This window comes from Pseudophryne corroboree, chromosome 1 (genome assembly GCF_028390025.1).
Source record: "Pseudophryne corroboree isolate aPseCor3 chromosome 1, aPseCor3.hap2, whole genome shotgun sequence".
Taxonomy (NCBI): Eukaryota; Metazoa; Chordata; class Amphibia; order Anura; family Myobatrachidae; genus Pseudophryne; species Pseudophryne corroboree.
Window position 1 is genome coordinate 237,668,027 of NC_086444.1, and position 17,283 is coordinate 237,685,309.

Consider the following 17,283-nt stretch of genomic DNA (forward strand, 5'->3'; position numbering starts at 1 on the left):
TATGTAACTTGGAAACTCTCACAAACTTGTTGATTTGAGATTGAGTATAGGCCGGAAAGACCCATTGGGTTTCGGTACTAGAAACAGGGTGAATCGCAGAAGTCGGCTTCCCACCCTGGGATCCCCTAGGGGGAGGCCTGTCCCGTCATGCAGCAGGCTTGTTGTGTTTAGAAGCAGGCTGACGGGCTGCCCAGGATTGTTTAGCCTTGGGCCTTGTGTTTTTGGAAGCACGAGATTGTCTCGGGTATGCCTAACCTTTTGCTTTCCCTTGAGGCCGAAAGGAGTGAAAACTGGTACCTTTTGCCTTCTGTGCAGAAGGAGTAGTGTTAGTCTTAGCAGCCGCCAAGTCAGCCACAATTTTATTCACATCTTCCGCAAACAGGATGTCTCCCTTTTTGGAGTCCAGGTCCACCTTCCATGACCTCAACCACAGAATACGGCGAGCCAGGATGGACGTAGTCGATGCCTTGGCTGCCAACACACCTGCCTCAAAGGACGCCTCCTGAACGTAATAGGCTGCGGTGGTAATGTGAGACAGGTACTGTCTGGCAATGTCAGCTATATCCTGAGGCAGCTCTTCCTGTAATGCCTGAACCCATGCTTCAATTCCTTTTGCAGCCCAAGAGGCTGCTATAGTGGGTCTATTTACTGCACCTGTAAGGGAGTGAATAGACTTCAGGCGTCCCTCCATACGCTTATCTGTCGGTTCCTTCAGTGAGGTGACAGTGGTGACAGGCAGAGTAGACGACACTACTAGACGGGTGACATGGGAATCCACCGGTGGTGAATTCTCTCGCTTGTTACACAACTCTGTAGGGAGAGGATAGTGAGCTACCATCCTTTTAGACAAGGAGAATGTCTATCTTGGAGAAGACCAGGGTTCTTGTCGTATGTCCACTAGATGGTCAGAATGCGGTAATATTTTAGTTACCTTCTGACGTTTAAACTTATCAGGTTTCTTAGACACCGTAGTGGAATCCTCATCATCATCTGATATTTGTAGGATCTGCTTAATAGCAACCACTAAGTCAGGGACATTAACCTGAGTAGTAGATTCCTCGTCATAAGCAGCTTTGTCAGTGTCTGACGGGACAGTATACTCCCCATCCTCATCAGAAGAAACTTCTGAGAGATTAGTGGATTGTGAGGAGGAAGTAGCCCGCTTAGATGACCCCGTGACGTGAGAGTGACTTGGGGCAGTTTTATGTCTAACCAAGGATTGACTTAATTGCTGCAACTGGGTAGACAAATTTTCCCGTCCAAGGGCAAAATTTACTAATATTCGTGTTTAAGTCGGTTTGTGTAGTGTTTAAACTCGTTTTGTATCTGGTGCATTTTCATGCAACTTTTTGAATCCATATACGCAAAGTTACGAAGCAGTCGACTTTATGGTTTTCGTGTTTTCCGATGTCGATGCCAGTCGGGTTTTTTTGGCACATTTACGGCCGTCATTGTCGTTTGCGTTCATGATTTTGTTTTTTTTTCTGGGTTTTTTTCTAAGTTAAACACGGCAGGGTTTTTTTTTTCCCGCGGCCGCATTTTCACTTTTAGTTTCGTTTTTCATCCCCATTCGTGATTGGTTGTGTTTCAGATGGTAGGAGTGTCTGTGCGCAACCATATAAATACGCCCCAAACCGTCCGCACCTCGTGGGTTTAGTTAGTGGTGAGGAGGAGGGAGGTTGTGCTGTGGAGGTAGGTGAATTTGTGGTTTGGTGAGGAGTGTTGGTAGCGATTTCTGAGTGTGGTATTGTGTTTGAAAGTCATCTTCTCATTCTTGTAGTCTTGTATTTTGTGGTTTTGTCTCATTTTTAGTCCAAGTTATTTTTCTTTATAGTCCCTTGTCAGTGTGTGTGTGTGTGTGTGTGTGTGTGTGTGTGTGTGTGTGTGAGTTGTGTAGTGGTAGTGGAGGAGTGTGTTGTTTGTCTATTTATTTTTCTGTGTTAACTGTTTAGACACACAATTATGTGTGACTCAGAGGTGGGTGAGGTAGAGGGTGTGAGTGAGGGGGAGGAGGTCGGTCAGGTGGAGGAGGTGAGTGTTAGTGAGGTTAGTGAGGTGGAGGAGGTGGGTAAGGTTGCTGCAGTAGCCTCAAGTGATAGTGACAGTCAGAGTGCTCCGCAGCCACGCACCACTACTAAGGCTGGGCGGAATGTAAAGTTTAGTTTTGCTGAAAATGTGGCATTGGTGCGTGAGCTGATGAAGTATCAGAGGCAGCTATTTGGGCCTGAGTCCGCCAAGGTGCCAACACGGAGGAAGACGGTGTTGTGGGCGAAAGTTGTTGCTGCTGTCAATAATGAGGGGGTGGTCAAGCGGACGGAGGACACGTGCCGCAAACGGTACTATGACATAAAGCGACATGTCAAGTCCAAAATGGCCAAGGAGGCGAAGTCGGCTCGAAAAAACGGTGGTGGGCAGCCCTATATTGCAAGATATCTGGAGTATGAGGAGCCCATGCGGAGTGTCATACCTCCTGAAGTAGTTTCTGCAACCCATGTCCGGGATTCAGATATGCCCAGGAAGAATGGTGAGCATGTGTATTTGCATTAACATTCTATGACCTTATTTTTTTTAATTTTTTTTATTTTTTAAATGTGTTTCATGTCACGTTGCATATTAGTCCCATCTTCAAGTGTGTGTCAGCAAATACATTGTTTTGGTTAATGTTTTATACAAAAGCCAATGTAACATCTTACTTTATTGTATGTCATGTGTTTTTATTAGAGATGAGCGGGTTCGGTTTTACTCGGTTCTCAAAACGGCATCTTATTGGCTCACGGGTGTCACGTGTTTTGGATAGCCAATAGAAAAAATCCGGATAAAACCGAACTGGCGTTAATTCTGGCGTTAAATCCGAACCCGCTCATCTCTAGTTTTTATCAAAGATATTTTGCATGTGTAGTTTGGTCTTGGTGTGTCACTGAATTGTCCTGCAATAATGTTTTCCTTTTGGACCTTTTTTTTTTTATAATTGTGACTATGTTTTATATTTATGTTATCCATGTGCAATGTTTCAAAAACAGTGGTTGTGATGTTAGAGGCTGGAGTAATGGAAAGTGGTTTGGAAATCACTTACATGTGTAATGTCATTATTACATAATGTAATATTTTTTTACAAAATACCACTATTTCTTTGATCATTTTTAGTTTGTATTTGTACCGTGGCACCACACTGCAGTGTAATTTTTAAAATATTTTTACATTTTGGTTTGGCTCATATAGTGGTAATGTGTGTTTGGAGTGCCACATCACAGAGCAATTTATATATTGCATCTGTAATATTTTTCCTTTCAATACAAAATGAAGATGTGTGTGTTTTTGGTTGTTAATGTTTGTTTTTTTACTTGTGGCCTATGTCAGTGTCCTGTACATGTTTTCCTGTGTTGATTTTTCCATAGTGCATATGTCTATTGGACAATGTTTATTGTTTTATGTATTGTATTTTTTGTTTCCGATCCTTATGTTTTTATTAAAAATAAAGCAAGCATTTCTTAAAGAATAAATGTTTATAAGCATAATGGGTGGATGTATCAACAATAGCATGAATAAATTTTTTTTTTATACAGTGTTTGAAAAAAGCAGTACTACTCGTCGTCCAGTAACTCCTATCACATCTGATGATGATGACGCTGCGGAAGCAGGTAAAGTGTCCATTGTAGTATAGGGTATGTTTGTAAAGGAATGGCCATAACAAAATTGCACTTTAATTAATAGGACCATCAAAAGAAGTATGGAGCAGCAGAAGTGGGACTTCTGTAAGACATCACCACAAAAAACCTGTGGCCGAAAAGAAAGCAAGGTCTGATGTCCAGGGCCAACCACAGCAGGCTACCCCGCCACGAAGATTATCGACAGTATGTTCTGTCCCCCCACTCCAAATTTTGGACACACCTCCAAGACGTCATCCACACTCCCCTTATCTTGATTGTGAGTATCAAACTGAAATAAATGTAAACAATTTCAGAACGTAATCAAACTTTTTCTTAACCGCATTAAGTCAAAACACATCAAAAACTTAGATACTTACCGCAGTAAGTAAAACCTGAAATGGAATCCAAGCAAAATAGCCTTGTCCACATCCAGTAAAGATATGTATGTCCACTTGAGCCATACAGTATCACATTGTGTGTAAGATGCTGCAACAAAAAATCATGTTTATTTTTAGAAAAAAGTAAGGTTGTTTTACCAAATTTCACATGTGTGTTTGAGCTAACATTGCCAAATACATATAAAAACAATACTATGTTTGTTTTATCAAAGCTATAAGGTAACATATAATGGATTCCAATGTGTTTTTATGGTGGAGTATGTCTGAGCTACAATAAAACTAAAGTGTTTGCTTTCACAATTAAGTAACCAGACACATTTGCCACAAACAGGCATATGTATGTATTTAAGTTATGAGTGATGATGGCACTGCAGTGCCACTCCTAGATGGGCCAGGTGTTTGTGTCGGCCACTTGTGTCGCTTAGCTTAGTCACACAGCGACCTTGGTGCGCCTCTTTTTTTCTTTGCATCATGTGCTGTTTGGGGACAATTTTTTTGAAGTGCCATCCTGTCTGACACTGCAGTGCCACTCCTAGATGGGCCAGGTGTTTGTGTCGGCCACTTGTGTCGCTTAGCTTAGTCACACAGCGACCTTTGTGCGCCTCTTTTTTTCTTTGCATCATGTGCTGTTTGGGGACAATTTTTTTGAAGTGCCATCCTGTCTGACACTGCAGTGCCACTCCTAGATCAGCCAGGTGTTTGTGTCGGCCACTTGTGTCGCTTAGCTTAGTCACACAGCGACCTTGGTGCGCCTCTTTTTTTCTATGCATCATGTGCTGTTTGGGGACTATTTTTTTGAAGTGCCATCCTGTCTGACACTGCAGTGCCACTCCTAGATGGGCCAGGTGTTTGTGTCGGCCACTTGTGTCGCTTAGCTTAGTCACACAGCGACCTTGGTGCGTCTCTTTTTTTCTTTGCATCATGTGCTGTTTGGGGACTATTTTTTTGAAGTGCCATCCTGTCTGACACTGCAGTGCCACTCCTAGATGGGCCAGGTGTTTGTGTCGGCCATTGTGTCGCTTAGCTTAGTCACACAGCGACCTTGGTGCGCCTCTTTTTTTCTTTGCATCATGTGCTGTTTGGGGACTATTTTTTTGAAGTGCCATCCTGTCTGACACTGCAGTGCCACTCCTAGATGGAACAGGAGTTTGTGTCGGCCACTTGTGTCGCTTAGCTTATTCACACAGCGACCTTGGTGCGCCTCTTTTTTTCTTTGCATCATGTGCTGTTTGGGGACAATTTTTTTTGAAGTGCCATCCTGCCTGACACTGCAGTGCCACTCCTAGATGGGCCAGGTGTTTGTCGGCCAATTGTGTCGCTTAGCTTAGCCATCCAGCGACCTCGGTGCAAATTTTATGACTAAAAATAATATTGTGAGGTGTGAGGTGTTCAGAATAGACTGAAAATGAGTGTAAATTATGGTTATTGAGGTTAATAATACTATGGGATCAAAATGACCCCCAAATTCTATGATTTAAGCTGTTTTTGAGGGTTTTTTTGTAAAAAAAACACCTGAGTCCAAAACACACCCGAATCCGACAAAAAATTTTCAGGGAGGTTTTGGCAAAACGCGTCCGAATCCAAAACACGGCCGCAGAACCAAATCCAAAACCAAAACACAAAACCCGAAAAATTTCCGGTGCACATCTCTAATTTAGTATAGCTGAGAACGCTGGCCAAGGTGGCTCCTGATTGGTTACAGGAGTCGCGGACTGGGAGATGTATGGCACATAGAACACAGACCGTCATACAAAACTTCCCCCTCAGGCAAAACCTTGGCGCATGTGCTGCAGGATGCAGGAGCGTCCTCCGATTTCCCACCCTTTGTGTTAGACATTATTAGTGAAAGCAACCGCAGAGTGTATTAGTACGATACAGCCAGACAGAGTACAATACCTGCGAAAAAATTCCCTAGTATGTGACTGCGCAAACAGTACACTGAGTACACAGTAGAGTACACTTTAATTGGTAAATACTGTGAAGCACTATATATGGACCCTGACGTTCCTAGTCCCCTAGGGTACAGAATACTGTGATAGATATAGCTGGGATGCACTGAAAGTGAAATCCACACAGCAGATACAGGCACACACAGTCACAGTGACAATGCAGTTTATTATTTTGGTAACACAATAAAACTGCACTGGACTAGTATATGTATATTATATATATAATATATAACAATGCACGGTCTGAGACTGAATGTATATATCAGAATACTCATACAATATATTATGTCACAGGTACACTTGTTCTTAACTAACGCTGTCTTAATATTGACATGTAGAATACTTAAGTGTTTGTAAAACCACGGTGCTGATGTACAGGCGGGTTTACAAAGAAGACCTTGCCTTGCAGTCCCGCAGACCAGTCGCATCTATTTTAGAAAATGGTGCCCAGCGTCTCTGTAAGGGAGTGAGGGAGAGTGTCAGGCAGCTTCAGGGCGGGAACACCAGCAGCAGATGGCGCCCTGGGCCGGGGGAGAGGCTACAGGTCAAGCGCTGGCTCCCCTATGCATCACCACCTGGTACTACGGAGTCTTATTAAAGTGGATATTAGTATATCCGACCTGTACTCCTATGCCCTGGTGGATATAGTGGGGTCCCTGCTCGGTTACAGTGTCCACGCCAGCATCGCAGTCAATCTTCCTAGACTGCAATCGGAATGTGATTTAATGGCGAATTCCGCCTGGGGGACCCTCTTACCTCCTCCCTTCTGTAGCACCCACGCGAACCAGGAAAGCGCTGCGACCATGTGCCCAATACCGGAGTGTCCCCGGGAACAGAGCCAGCGGGAGTATGCAATGCCACTTGGGAGGTGACAAAGTCACATCACAGAATGTCACCCTGACATGTAAGTGCTGCGGCGCTCGAAGTCTTTTAAAAGCTTTTTAAGGGCTGCCCAGTGCAGCCCCCCTGTTAAGTGACCTGCTCTGCAGGGCACCAACTCGAAACTGAGCTCACAGTGCCTGGAGGCGGGGTTATAGAGGAGGCCCCAATGCATCCTGGGACAGCTAAAGCTTTAACCTGTTGGTGCCTGGATCAAGATCCATCTCTACACCCCAATGTATTCGCTGTGGAACACAGTGTACCCCGCTGCAGAAAGATGCAGTTCCCAGATCCCGGCAGTAGCAGGTCAGTGGGATGGTGATTGAACAGCCCTCAAGCTGCCCCTTTCTCTCTCCCTCTATCCACCAATGAGAAGGCAGGGGGAATGTCAGTGTCTGCAGCAGATGCTCGGGATAGAAAATAATGCACTGAGCAGAGCAGCTAGCAGTCTGCACAGCTATCAGTCACATTCATAGCTGTGCAGGGAAATCGCTATGCCCAGTGCTCGAAATGGCAGTATGCCATAACGCTGTGTACAGTATAGCATATACCTACCACCCATGTGGTTGATACTGAATACATAATTAGAGCTGGAAGATCTTACTACTTACATATTTATAAATAGGCTTGCCATAATATTCCTTTATTCTGGGACACCTATGATTTACACAGGTTTGTTAAAATATAAAGTATTACTTTCCTATTTCATTAAATACATTTAAAGCTTAACTCACATCTGTGTCCTAATCCAGAGTTTCTCAAACTATACCATTACAGTTCAGGTGTTAACAGGGGCGGATTGGGATGGAAAACCAGCCCGGAAAATTTATGGAAGCAGCCCTAATGGGGGTGCTGTCTGATGAGGGAGTGGGGTCTGTTGACGGGGGTGGAATCCCTTCTCATAGGGCCTGATTGTATGCAATTGGGCCTTCCGTGCGTCTTTTGCTGCAGTTGTGTCTAAGACCAGGGGCAGATTGGGAACTAAAAGCATCCCTGTGAAATTTTGTAGAAGTGGCCTGACATGGGCAGCATAAGAGGTATATCATACAGTGTAGCCATGGAAGCATTACTGGAAGGCAGAGATGCTGTATTGCAGAGATGGAATAACAGAATGAATGGGGACAATGCAGTGTACCGAGTGCAGTGAACTGCCTTTCATGTAAGGCTTGGGGTCACATGACAACAGAGAAAACAGGCACATTGGCCTACCAGGAATCTTCCTAGTGAGTCCTATGGCCATTTCGCCCCTGGTACTATCTAGCTACCTGCAGCTGAATGCATTATGATGTCACAGAGGTACTGTCTGCAGCTGAATGTATTGTGATGTCACAGTGGTACTGTCTAGCTTGCCTGCAGCTGAATGCATTGTGACGTCACAGAGGTACTGTCTGTCTGCAGCTGAATGCATTGTGATGTCCCAGTGGTACTGCCTGTCTGCAGCTGAACACATTCTGATGTCACAGAGGTTCTGTTTACCTGCCTGCAGCTGAACTCAATGTGATGTCACAGAGGTACTTTCTAACTGCCTGCAGCTGAAAGCATTGTGATGTCACTGTGGTACTCTCTAGCTGCCTGCAGCTGAATGCATTGAGATGTCACAGATGTACTTTCTAGCTTCCTAAAGCTGAATGCATTGTGATGTCACAGTGGTACTGTCTAGCTGCCTGAAGCTGAATGCATTGTGATGTCACAATTGTACAGTCAAGCTGCCTGCAGCTGAATGCATTGTGATGTCATAAAGGTACTTAGGAAATCACAGAGGTTCTGTCCAGCTGCTTGCAGCTGAATGCATTGTGATGTCACAGTTGTACTGTCTAGCTGCCTGCAGCTGAATGCATTCTAATGTTACAGCGGTGCTGTCTAACTGCCTGCTGCTGAATGCATTGTGATGTCACAGTGGTACTGTCTTGCTGCCTGTAGCTGAATGCAATGTGATTTCCCAGTGGTACTGCCTTGCTTCCTGCAGCTGAATGCATTGTAATGCCACAGTGGTACTGTTTAGCTGCCTGCAGCTGAATGCATTGAGATGTCACAGACAGGGCCGGTGCTAGGGTGTTCGGCGCCCTCCTGCAAACTCTAAATTTTGCGCCCTCCTGCTCCGCTCTCATCCTACCCACAAGCAGCCACATTGCGCATCCAGTTAGTGGGAGTGCACACACCATGCGATCGTATGGATTACGGGTGTGTGAGAGAGAGGATAGCAGGAGAGAAAGGGTGACGGGTAGAGGGTGAGAGTAAATGGGTAACCGGAATGTCAGTGGGTGACAGGGAGAGGGTAACCGGAATGTCAGTGGGTGACAGGGAGAGGGTAGCTACAGTGAGAGATAGTGGGAGACGGGCACAGAGTGAAGCTAGGGAGAGGCAGTGGGCACCATTGAGAACCGGAAGGTGACGATGAGAGGATGACAAGCAGAGGGTGAAAAAAGAGAATGACGGGGAAAGGGTGAGCGTCAGTGGGAGACAGGAGAGAGAGATGATGGGGAAAGGGTGAGCATCAGTGGGTGACAGGGATAGTTCGACAGGAGAGAGAGGTGATGCGGAGAGGGGTGGGTGACAGGGAGAGGGTGACAGGAGAGAGGGTTGGATGACAGGGAGAGAGTGACAGGAAAGAGATGTGACGGGAAGAGGGTTGGATGATAGGGAGAGGGTGGCAGGAGATAGAGGTGACGGGAAGAGGGTTGGATGACAGGGAGAGGGTGATAGGAGAGAGAGGTTATGGGGGGGTGACGGAGAGAGTGACTGGAGAGAGAGGTGACGGGGAGAAGATGAGAGTGAGTGGGTGACAGGAGAGAGAGGTGACGGCTGTGGAGAGGCAGCAGGTGGCAGGCAGTGGAGAAACTGCATTTAACATAAATTAAAAACATAGTAACATTACAAGTCCGGACCTACAGTCCCATGAAGAGAAACACTTCCTATGGTACAGTAAGTCACTGCCACTGCTAGGCAGTCCCTGCGGGTGTCAGATTTTACTGGGGGGATGCAGCCCTGTAGTCCATAAGTAAAATCTGTCACTCCTAGTGACCTTTACACAACATATGGAGGTATCCTATTACCCACGGTTATTGATCGCGGGTAATTGTGTCTCCAGGGGGCTATTCAATTAGCCCTGACAAGCCTGTGCGAGACATGGCTTATAAGGGATTTTTTTTTTCATCTACCTCCCCACAACGACTAATTAAGCAAATAATCCCCCCTCCCTACACACTACACCACAGCTACCCTGCAGCCCAGTCCCCGCACACACTACACTACCACCACCACCCAGCACACATTATATGCCACTTTATCCACCCCCCACCCCAGTATACACATATTCCACTTTATCCCCCCACCCCAGCACACAGTAACATACTAGTTTATCCCCCCCGACCCCAGTACACAGTAATATTCCACTTTATCCCCCCCACCCCAGCACACAGTTACATACCAGCTTATCCTCCCCCCCCCGACCCCAGTACACAGTAATATTTCAGTTTATCCCCTCCCCCCAGCACACAGTAACATACCAGCTTATCCCCCCCGACCCCAGTACACAGTAATATTTCAGTTTATCCCCCTCACCCCAGCACACAGTAACATACCAGTTTACTCCCCCTGACCCCAGTACACTGTAATATTCCACTTTATCTCCCCCCCACCCCAGCACACAGTAACATACCAGTCCCCCCCCAACCCCAGTACACAGTAATATTTCACTTTATCTTCCCCCCCACCCCAGCACACAGTAACATACCAGCCCCCCCAGTACACAGTTATATTTCACTTTATCCCCCCCCACCTCAGCACACAGTAACATACCAGCCCCCCAGCACACAGTAACATACCAGTCCCCACCCCAGTACACAGTAATATTTCACTTTATCTTCCCCCCCACCCCAGCACACAGTAACATACCAGCACCCCCAGTACACAGTAATATTTAACTTTATAACCACCCCACCCCAGCACACAGTAACATACCAGCCCCCCAGCACACAGTAACATACCAGCACCCCCAGTACACAGTAATATTTCACTTTATAACCCCCCCACCCCAGCACACAGTAACATACCAGTCCCCACCCCAGCACACAGTAACATACCAGTCCCCACCCCAGTACACAATATTTCACCTTATCACTCCCCCCCCCCACAGCACACAGTAACATACCAGTCCCCCCACCCCAGCACACAGTAACATACCAGTCCCCCCTCCCCCAGTACACAGTAATATTTCACTTTATCTCCTCCCCGCCAGTACACAGTAACATACCACTGTACACACACACTAATATGCCCTTTCTCCACGAGGCTGAAGTTAGATTCTTATTCGGCCAGCTTCTTATTCACTTCTTATTCGGCTCCAGCTTCTTATTCACTTCTTAGTCGGCTCCAGCTTCTTATTCAGAAATTATTATATTAAAATAAATTAAATAAGGATAGATCACTAAGTTAACATTGCATAAACTTCAAATAGTGTCCCTTACACCAATTTACATGACATTTTGCAATAAACAAAAATGATTTAGGCATGAAAATGGTGGCAAGGCGGGCACAGACAGCAGATTTCATCATTTTGAATAAGAAGCTGTAGTTGTGCAAGGGTTAAACAGCGTTGGTCAAAAGATTTGACACTTGAAACTCACACAGGGTGGTCACTTACATATCACCCACTTGCAGTTTGTCTTGACCAACAAGCATTTGGGCATGAAAATGGTGGCAAGGCGGGCACAGACACCAGATTTCATAATTTTGAATAAGAAGCTGTAGTTGTGCAAGGGTTAAACAGCGTTGGTCAAAAGATTTGACACTTGAAACTCACACAGGGTGGTCACTTACATATCACCCACTTGCAGTTTGTCTTGACCAACAAGCATTTGGGCATGAAAATGGTGGTAAAGCGGGCACAGACACCAGATTTCATCATTTTGAATAAGAAGCTGTAGTTGTGCAAGGGTTAAACAGCGTTGGTCAAAAGATTTGACACTTGAAACTCACACAGGGTGGTCACTTACATATTACCCACTTGCAGTTTGTCTTGACCAACAAGCATTTGGGCATGAAAATGGTGGCAAGGCGGGCACAAACACCAGATTTCATCATTTTGAATAAGAAGCTGTAGTTGTGCAAGGGTTAAACAGCGTTGGTCAAAAGATTTGACACTTGAAACTCACACAGGGTGGTCACTTACATATCACCCACTTGCAGTTTGCCTTGACCAACAAGCATTTGGGCATGAAAATGGTGGTAAGGCGGGCACAGACACCAGATTTCATCATTTTGAATAAGAAGCTGTAGTTGTGCAAGGGTTAAACAGCGTTGGTCAACAGATTTGATACTTGAAAATCACACAGGGTGGTCACTTACATATCACCCACTTGCAGTTTTCCTTGACCAACAAGCATTTGGGCATGAAAATGGTGGTAAAGCGGGCACAGACACCAGATTTCATCATTTTGAATAAGAAGCTGTAGCTGTACAAGGGTTAAACAGCGTTGGTCAAAAGATTTGATACTTGAAACTCACACAGGGTGGTCACTTACATATCACCCACTTGCAATTTGCCTTGACCAACAAGCATTTGGGCATGAAAATAATGGTAAAGCGGGCACAGATACCAGATTTCATCATTTTGAATAAGAAGCTGTAGCTGTGCAAGGGTTAAACAGCGTTGGTCAAAACATTTGACACTTGAAACTCACACAGGGTGGTCACTTACATATCACCCACTTGCAATTTGCCTTGACCAACAGGCATTTGGGCATGAAAATGGTGGTAAAGCGGGCACAGACACCAGATTTCATCATTATGAATAAGAAGCTGTAGTTGTGCAAGGGTTAAACAGCGTTGGTCAAAAGATTTGACACTTGAAACTCACACAGGGTGGTCACTTACATATCACCCACTTGCAGTTTGTCTTGACCAACAAGCATTTGGGCATGAAAATGGTGGTAAAGCGGGCACAGACACCAGATTTCATCATTTTGAATAAGAAGCTGTAGTTGTGCAAGGGTTAAACAGCGTTGGTCAAAAGATTTGACACTTGAAACTCACACAGGGTGGTCACTTACATATTACCCACTTGCAGTTTGTCTTGACCAACAAGCATTTGGGCATGAAAATGGTGGCAAGGCGGGCACAAACACCAGATTTCATCATTTTGAATAAGAAGCTGTAGTTGTGCAAGGGTTAAACAGCGTTGGTCAAAAGATTTGACACTTGAAACTCACACAGGGTGGTCACTTACATATCACCCACTTGCAGTTTGCCTTGACCAACAAGCATTTGGGCATGAAAATGGTGGTAAGGCGGGCACAGACACCAGATTTCATCATTTTGAATAAGAAGCTGTAGTTGTGCAAGGGTTAAACAGCGTTGGTCAACAGATTTGATACTTGAAAATCACACAGGGTGGTCACTTACATATCACCCACTTGCAGTTTTCCTTGACCAACAAGCATTTGGGCATGAAAATGGTGGTAAAGCGGGCACAGACACCAGATTTCATCATTTTGAATAAGAAGCTGTAGCTGTACAAGGGTTAAACAGCGTTGGTCAAAAGATTTGATACTTGAAACTCACACAGGGTGGTCACTTACATATCACCCACTTGCAATTTGCCTTGACCAACAAGCATTTGGGCATGAAAATAATGGTAAAGCGGGCACAGATACCAGATTTCATCATTTTGAATAAGAAGCTGTAGCTGTGCAAGGGTTAAACAGCGTTGGTCAAAACATTTGACACTTGAAACTCACACAGGGTGGTCACTTACATATCACCCACTTGCAATTTGCCTTGACCAACAGGCATTTGGGCATGAAAATGGTGGTAAAGCGGGCACAGACACCAGATTTCATCATTATGAATAAGAAGCTATAGCTGTGCAAGGGTTAAACAGCGTTGGTCAACAGATTTGACATTGAAACTTACACAGGGTGGTCACTTACATATCACCCACTTGCAATTTGCTTTGACCAACAAGCATTTGGGCATGAAAATGGTGGTAAAGTGGCACAGACACCAGATTTCATCATTTTGAATAAGAAGCTGTAGCTGTGCAAGGGTTAAACAGCGTTTGTCAAAAGATTTGACACTTGAAACTCACACAGGGTGGTCACTTACGTATCACCCACTTGCGTGTTGCCTTGACCAACAAGCATTTGGGCATGAAAATGGTGGTAAAGCGGGCACAGACACCAGATTTCATCATTTTGAATAAGAAGCTGTAGCTGTGCAAGGGTTAAACAGCGTTGGTCAAAAGAGTTGACACTTGAAACTCACACAGGGTGGTCACTTACATATCACCCACTTGCAATTTGCCTTGACCAACAAGCATTTGGGCATGAAAATGGTGGCAAGGCGGGCACAGACACCAGATTTCATCATTTTGAATAAGAAGCTGTAGTTGTGCAAGGGTTAAACAGCGTTGGTCAAAAGATTTGATACTTGAAACTCACACAGGGTGGTCACTTACATATCACCCACTTGCAGTTTGTCTTGACCAACAAGCATTTGGGCATGAAAATGGTGGTAAAGCGGGCACAGACACCAGATTTCATCATTTTGAATAAGAAGCTGTAGCTGTGCAAGGGTTCAACAGCGTTGGTCAAAAGATTTGACACTTGAACCTCACACAGGGTGGTCACTTACATATCACCCATTTGCAGTTTGTCTTGACCAACAAGCATTTGGGCATGAAAATGGTGGTAAAGCGGGCACAGACACCAGATTTCAATATTTTGAATAAGAAGCTGTAGCTGTGCAAGGGTTAAACAGCGTTGGTCAAAAGATTTGACACTTGAACCTCACACAGGGTGGTCACTTACATATCACCCACTTGCAGTTTGTCTTGACCAACAAGCATTTGGGCATGAAAATGGTGGTAAAGCGGGCACAGACACCAGATTTCATCATTTTGAATAAGAAGCTGTAGTTGTGCAAGGGTTAAACAGCGTTGGTCAAAACATTTGACACTTGAAACTCACACAGGGTGGTCACTTACATATCACCCACTTGCAAGTTGCCTTGACCAACAAGCATTTGGGCATGAAAATGGTGGTAAAGCGGGCACAGACACCAGATTTCATCATTTTGAATAAGAAGCTGTAGTTGTGCAAGGGTTAAACAGTGTTGGTCAACAGATTTGACACTTGAAACTTACACAGGGTGGTCACTTACATATCACCCACTTGCAATTTGCCTTGACCAACAGGCATTTGGGCATGAAAATGGTGGTAAAGCGGGCACAGACACCAGATTTCATCATTATGAATAAGAAGCTGTAGCTGTGCAAGGGTTAAACAGCGTTGGTCAACAGATTTGACACTTGAAACATACACAGGGAGGTCACTTACATATCACCCACTTGCAGTTTGCTTTGACCAACAAGCATATGGGCATGAAAATGGTGGTAAAGCGGGCACAGACACCAGATTTCATCATTTTGAATAAGAAGCTGTAGCTGTGCAAGGGTTAAACAGCGTTGGTCAAAAGATTTGACACTTGAACCTCACACAGGGTGGTCACTTACATATCACCCACTTGCAGTTTGTCTTGACCAACAAGCATTTGGGCATGAAAATGGTGGTAAAGCGGGCACAGACACCAGATTTCATCATTTTGAATAAGAAGCTGTAGTTGTGCAAGGGTTAAACAGCGTTGGTCAAAAGATTTGACACTTGAAACTCACACAGGGTGGTCACTTACATATCACCCACTTGCAGTTTGTCTTGACCAACAAGCATTTGGGCATGAAAATGGTGGCAAGGCGGGCACAGACACCAGATTTCATCATTTTGAATAAGAAGCTGTAGTTGTGCAAGGGTTAAACAGCGTTGGTCAACAGATTTGATACTTGAAACTCACACAGGGTGGTCACTTACATATCACCCACTTGCAGTTTTCCTTGACCAACAAGCATTTGGGCATGAAAATGGTGGTAAAGCGGGCACAGACACCAGATTTCATCATTTTGAATAAGAAGCTGTAGCTGTACAAGGGTTAAACAGCGTTGGTCAAAAGATTTGATACTTGAAACTCACACAGGGTGGTCACTTACATATCACCTACTTGCAATTTGCCTTGACCAACAAGCATTTGGGCATGAAAATGGTGGTAAAGCGGGCACAGACACCAGATTTCATCATTTTGAATAAGAAGCTGTAGCTGTGCAAGGGTTAAACAGCGTTGGTCAAAACATTTGACACTTGAAACTCACACAGGGTGGTCACTTACATATCACCCACTTGCAAGTTGCCTTGACCAACTAGTATTTGGGCATGAAAATGGTGGTAAAGCGGGCACAGACACCAGATTTCATCATTTTGAATAAGAAGCTGTAGTTGTGCAAGGGTTAAACAGCGTTGGTCAACAGATTTGACACTTGAAACTTACACAGGGTGGTCACTTACATATCACCCACTTGCAATTTGCCTTGACCAACAGGCATTTGGGCATGAAAATGGTGGTAAAGCGGGCACAGACACCAGATTTATTTCATCATTATGAATAAGAAGCAGTAGCTGTGCAAGGGTTAAACAGCGTTGGTCAACAGATTTGACACTTGAAACTTACACAGGGTGGTCACTTACATATCACCCACTTGCAATTTGCTTTGACCAACAAGCATTTGGGCATGAAAATAGTGGCAAGGCGGGCACAGACACCAGATTTCATCATTTTGAATAAGAAGCTGTAGTTGTGCAAGGGTTAAACAGCGTTGGTCAAAAGATTTGATACTTGAAACTCACACAGGGTGGTCACTTACATATCACCCATTTGCAGTTTGTCTTGACCAACAAGCATTTGGGCATGAAAATGGTGGTAAAGCGGGCACAGACACCAGATTTCATCATTTTGAATAAGAAGATGTAGCTGTGCAAGGGTTAAACAGCGTTGGTCAAAAGATTTGACACTTGAACCTCACACAAGGTGGTCACTTACATATCACCCACTTGCAGTTTGTCTTGACCAACAAGCATTTGGGCATGAAAATGGTGGTAAAGCGGGCACAGACACCAGATTTCATCATTTTGAATATGAAGCTGTAGCTGTGCAAGGGTTAAACAGCGTTGGTCAAAACATTTGACACTTGAAACCCACACAGGGTGGTCACTTACATATCACCCACTTGCAAGTTGCCTTGACCAACAAGCATTTGGGCATGAAAATGGTGGTAAAGCGGGCACAGACACCAGATTTCATCATTTTGAATAAGAAGCTGTAGTTGTGCAAGGGTTAAACAGCGTTGGTCAACAGATTTGACACTTGAAACTTACACAGGGTGGTCACTTACATATCACCCACTTGCAATTTGCCTTGACCAACAGGCATTTGGGCATGAAAATGGTGGTAAAGCAGGCACAGACACCAGATTTCATCATTATGAATAAGAAGCTGTAGCTGTGCAAGGGTTAAACAGCGTTGGTC